This window comes from Apis laboriosa, unplaced genomic scaffold (genome assembly GCF_014066325.1).
Source record: "Apis laboriosa isolate Shangri-la unplaced genomic scaffold, ASM1406632v1 scaffold38_cov145, whole genome shotgun sequence".
NCBI lineage: Eukaryota > Metazoa > Arthropoda > Insecta > Hymenoptera > Apidae > Apis > Apis laboriosa.
The window spans coordinates 738,096-744,589 of NW_025223092.1; the positions used below are offsets into that span (position 1 = coordinate 738,096).

The following is a 6,494-nucleotide window of genomic DNA, read 5'->3' on the forward strand; positions in this document are numbered from 1 at the left end:
TTGAGTTTTTTTGAAAAGTAGAAAGATTTTTTATTAGACATTTAAAAAATTATAATTGAAATCGCGAAAAAAATAATAAACATCTCTTTTTACAACTTTTTTTTATCTGCGCGTATAATGATAATTTAAACAATGTTTTGTAGATTTATGTCAATTACTATTGAAATGGACTAATGAAGAAAGAATCGATAGGCAACGAAAAATATAAAAATTTATAAATTTATTGATATCTAAATTTTAATGATCTATATATAGATTATTGATTATTTTTTACCAAAACTATAAATAAAATAAGACAAAAGAAATTTTATTTTCATTATATTACTCTTATAAGTCTCCACTTCATTTTATTTAATATAAAATCAGATTGTTTATAATTTAATAAATAAACTTCAATTGATATTCTTATTAATTTTTATATTTATAGCAATTTTTATATTTATCGACTTCTAGAATTAACTTTCGAAATGAATCTCAGTCAGTAGTATTATACATTATGTATAATATATTTATGTATAATAACATTAATGAATATATTAATACATTATAAGTGGATAAATAAGTCACGTGCTGACACACGTATTATGGATACGTAAGTAAAATTCAATATAATAATAACAACAATTTTTTACAAATATCTAGAAAACTAAGGTTAAGCAGAAATTATATAATAAATAATAAATAAATATTTATTATTATTATATAATTATATAATAAATAATATATATAAAAAAAATTCTTTAATTTTATTCTTTATAATATATTTAAGAATCATCAATGTCTTTTTTTATATATATATGCTTATTATTCTATATGATTATAACTATTTTAAAGCAACTATTATAATGATAATATTATATTGAAAATATTATGATGAATTATAATGAATTATATATTATTATAATGAAAATATTATAAATAACTATTATAATGATCATTGAAGTAAAATTTTCTTATAAATATAAGTATAAATATAAATTTTAATAGAAAGTATATAAATACTTAAATTAGCGAAATATAACGCAGAAAGACAAAGAAATTAATGGTTGCTGGATGTAAACAAATCACGAAGCGAAGAACAAAGCAGTGACTATACTTGCGATTGGCATAAATATACTATATGTATACATATATGTATATATATGAATAGAATTCAATGTGATAATAACGACAATATTTTAAAAATATCTGAAATAAGAGATGACGGTTACAAAAATCATAAAAATCGATTATTTGTAACTATCCGCGATATTAATCATTTAAAATTATCAAATATAATTATCAAAGTTTCCATATTAAATATAATAATATTCAATAAAAAAATAATTTCAATTAAAAAATTAGAAGTTGCTTGATATATCTTTTCAAGACCAAATTATATGTAATTATATATATATATATATATATATATATATAATAAATAATATGATTTATTTTCCTTAATATTCTATAATTTTTATTTGAATATCTTTCTGTAATTTACATATGTTTCAATATAATTAGCTGAAAATATTACAATATAATATTCTTCTAATCATAAATATATTATAAAAATTAAATGGTTTTTTCTTATTGATTTTTTTTTATTGAATTTCTTTAATAAAATTTTCTTTTTTATTTTAATTTCTTGTAAAAATAGGGTAATATCTGTTATCCATTAATAATCTTATATACTGTATTATAATAAATATATAGTCAAATCCTTGAGCAATTAAAAAATATATACATATATTTTCAACTATAAGGTTAGTCTTTATTTTAAATCTTATATTATTCAAGTTAGTATATTATATTATTTGTTATACTTAAAATAATTAATTTATATATATAGAATATAAAATATATAAAATAGAATTATTGTTAATGATAAATTAATATTCTATGAAAATTCTAAATTCTAAACAAAAAATTAAATAATAATCACAATTTTGAATTTAATTTAATAATTTTTTTAGAAAATTTATGTAGAATTTCTAATTTTTATCTGTAATATTATAATAAATATAACTTGTTTTGATATTATTTGTATTTGATTATATTTTCAAATAAGAAACATTAAACTTATTATATTCAATATTCTATAAAATCTGTTATGAATTACAATTATTGCTAGAAACAAAGATTTTGTTAAAAACATGAAAAATAAAGAGATAGTAAAAAAAATTAATAATTATAAATTTTTTATTTAAAAAATATTTATGGATTAATATGATAAAACTAAAAAGTATTAAAAACCAAATATTAAAAACAATAAGATTAAAATTTACAATTATGAAAGAACAAATTCTAATATTAATTTATGTTACGAATGATATATATATATCTTATTATTTTATTTTTTTTGTGTCATTTTATGTGTCAAAATATGAAATAAAAATAATAGTAATTAAAGTACAATAATAATATAATAATTTGGATAGAAAATAAGAAAATTATATTTTATTCAATATAATTTTATTTTATTAAATATATATTTTATATATTTTTTATTTATATTTATTATAAATTATGAATAAAACAAAGTATTTAAATATTTTATTTATTTCAATATTTTTACAACAATTTAAAAAACTGAAAAAATGAATTATATAAAATTGGATTTTTATTCCATTATTTTTATTGGAAAAGATTTAATGCGGAATAACACATTATATATACATACTATTAAAATATATATAATTATTTAAAAATGAAAATATTCTAATATGAATAATAATTTATTTATTATATATATTGTGTATTGAATTAAAATTTTTAAAAGTATTAAAATGTTAATAATAAATTCATATATATTTTCTAAAGATATTTTTTTCTAAAAGATATTTTAATTATCTTAAAATATCAATTAAATTAGTATTGTAATAATATAAAATTTAATTAATTGAATTCTAAAATTAAAAAATCCATTTTGATTGACCATTTTGATAAAATTAATATAAATTAATATGTTAATTTGTAATTAAAATTGTAAAATATTTTTTTATACAATCAATTTACAATATTATTTAATTTACAATTTATAATTTACAATTTACAATTTATACAAAAATTTACAAAACAAAGTTGTTATAAAACTAAAAATTTTTTTTTTAAATAATATAATTTTACACTTAATTTTATATCTATAAAATTTTATATTTAATTTTCAAATATGTAAAATTTCATTACATATTGTAATGAATTTTATTATATTATTATATATATTATTATATAAGTTAATTTTAATCTTAAAATTAATTAATATTAATAATTTAATTTTTATTAAAAAATAACTTATTTAATGTAAAATAATTTATGTAAAATAATTTATATTTAAAAATAAAAATTGAATTACTAAAAATAATTTATTTTTCATATTTAAATATAATTTATAATATAAAATTTATTTATAAAAAAATTACAAACAATTATATTATTCTCAAAAGGATCAATAACATAGAAGAGATTAATAACAAAGGAAAATTATAAAAGAAACCTAATTCATCATAAAAATAAGATTATTTATTAAAAATAAAACATTATACAAATAAGAGATGATATTATTTTGTCAATATTAAAAAAATATATATAAAATATTTCAATAAATTATTAATTCACTTAATTTAATAAATTATTTTTTTCAATAATATACATGTACATATATGCATATTTTTTTAATATTTTTTATAATAAAATTATTTTATAATATAATTTTAAAATATATTTTAATTTATAATAATATATATATTTAAAAATTATTTTTTATAATATAAATTAATATTACATTATAATGATAAATATAATTAGAGTTTCTTGACTTACCTTTTATTCTATGATTAATTAATTTATATTGTTTCATTGATTTTTTGTAATTATTTCGATTTTGGTATATACATTTATTGCAATTACTTTAATGAAATATTATTTTATCTACTATTTATTACAAAAACTTAAGTTAAATAAAAATCAAACAAGAGAGTACTCATAAGAGAATTCCGTATCACGTGCTTCTATCACGTATAGAACTAGTAATGCTTGAGCAGGGACAGTCTAGAGAAGGGGAATACTCCCTTCCATTATTCACCATCACTCAATCTTATATAACCTTACCTGAGATATAACCAATATCCATGCTTGTTTTTATGAATGTATTGAATTTTTCAAAATTAACCAATCAAATTCATTTATGTTGCGAATATCAAATTACCAGCTTTGCGATCATATAATTTAAATACATCAATAATTTTCTTTATTACAGAATTTCGAAGATTCACAGATATTACAGATTCTTCTTGTAAGTAGATTACTCAAGATCATCAAGAGTAATTTCATCGATATTATTTCAGAAATATTTTATATTTATTGATTTTATTTTAATTACATTAAGATTTGCATTTATTAATACATTGAAATCATCGACAATATTTTCCATCAATATTTAGTTTACTGATATCAAGTTATATTATTATTATTATTATTTACGGTAAGTTTTTTCATGATATTTATTTTCTTTTTTGAGAAATATAAAGAATATTAAAATATTAATAAATCACATTATATATATATACATATTTTATATATATCAATAGTTTAATTTAGTTTAATAGTTTATCTAATAGTTTAATTTTGTTATTTTAATAGTTTACTTTTATTTTAACTATTTTATTTCTTAAATCAATAAATAAAAATAAAATATTTTATAAAAATAAAATTTTAATTTTTTTTAAATTTAAATATTTCATTAACTATAATTCACGTATATAATTCTGTATATTATATATTATTTTTCTTAAATATATATATATATACATTAGATATTATTTGAAGATAGGATCATATTTCTTCTATTATTTTCTCTATTAACTTTTGCTAATATTTATTGGTTAAATTATTGTATGAAATCATATGATAGATTTTAAACTTTTGGTTAATTATGGAATAATATTCTTAAATATATATAAGTATATATTTATATATACATATAACATAATTTAAATGTCTTTATATCAATTGAATTTAATATTTGATTTCAACATTGTTTATGATTATTAAACTAGAATATTATTATTTTTAACAAAGTTGAAGAAAATCTTGTATATTTTTCTATTTTTAAAAGAAGTTAGATCTGTAATCTTTGTCTCTTAAATAACTAAAATCGTTTCAAATAAATGTAATGTATTTTGTATTATTTCACTATATAATAGTGAATAATAGAAGATTTATGATTAAAATTTCACATTGAATAAGTACATTGAAGTTATTTCTTATATATATATATATTTTATATAAATGATCATTAGATATAATTTAATTCTATTTTGGAAAAATAAAGAAAGTATGTTTTTTTTTTCAAATTAGTTTGTTCATACCTATTATAAACATAAAGTTAACTATTTATTTATTTTCTTTTTGGGCTTTGGAAAACAAGTATATAATAAAGAATATAGCAACTGTTTTGTTTATATAAATAATATTTGTTTATTTATATAATAATTTTGTTTTATAAATATAAATGAATGTTGTTATGTTAGAATTTTAAGAATATTTTATTTTAAGTTCAATAAAATGAAAAAAAGTCATACATTAAATTTTAAATTGTTATTATAAGAGACTTTTCTTTTGCAAATTTATTTTAAAACAAATTCCTTTAAAAATTTTCTGTAAAATCATTTAAATTTATATTTATTAAAAAAAATGCAGTTTTATTTTTTCACTGTGTTCTACAACAAAAAGTGATTTTCGAAAAAGAAATATTTAGAAATAAACTAAAAACTTCATGCTTTAAAATAAATCAAAGTACATTTTTGTACAATTTTTTTTTTTTCTTTCTTTTATATGAATCTTCAATAATTCAAAAATCGATAGTTTTTTGGTCAAAATTTAATGTTCTTTTAATTTTGAATAAATATACATATATTAATAATTTTTTCATATTATGTTTAAGTACTATTTATAATATATTTAAATTAATTTCTATATTTTTATTAAATATTTTTTTAATATTTAATATATAATAATGATTTTTTTATTCTCAATATATTCTAAAATTTATAAAAAAAATGTCAACTATCGCGTTGCATTATCAATTTTTAAATTAATTATTATTAATTAAATTAATTATTTTTAATTTTTAATTTTATTATGTTTCAAAATTTTTCAGTTTCTATAATAATCGCGTTAAAAATATTTTATTAACTATAATAATATTTATTATTTCTAATTTTTTAAAATAAATTAATAAATTCTCGAACGAATTATATCCGTTTACTTTTGAGAGAATATTTACTTATAAATTTTCGTATAAAATATTTATATATTCAATCTTATCATTGTATACATAATCTTATTAATAACAATACGGTTATTTATTCTAGAAATTATTATGTATCTGAAATCGATCCATCTCCAATTTGATAGTTAGTTTTGAATTTTTCAAATTTAATTTCTTGTTTGATTTAAAAAAATATTTTTCTTTTTTTGGTTTATTTTGAAAGAATATAATGTTTTTTCAGATC

The 6,494-nt window shown here is 14.8% G+C and overlaps 1 long non-coding RNA gene across 1 annotated transcript in view; it reads right to left on the minus strand.

Moving 5' to 3' along the window:
• LOC122715572 overlaps window positions 1–3,847 on the minus strand; it is a 99,205-nt gene extending 95,358 nt beyond the window's left edge. Inside the window, exon 1 of the long non-coding RNA XR_006346865.1 lies at window positions 3,802–3,847. This is a non-coding gene — a long non-coding RNA (uncharacterized LOC122715572). The remainder of the gene's footprint in view (window positions 1–3,801) is intronic.
• Window positions 3,848–6,494: the final 2,647 nt, after the last annotated feature.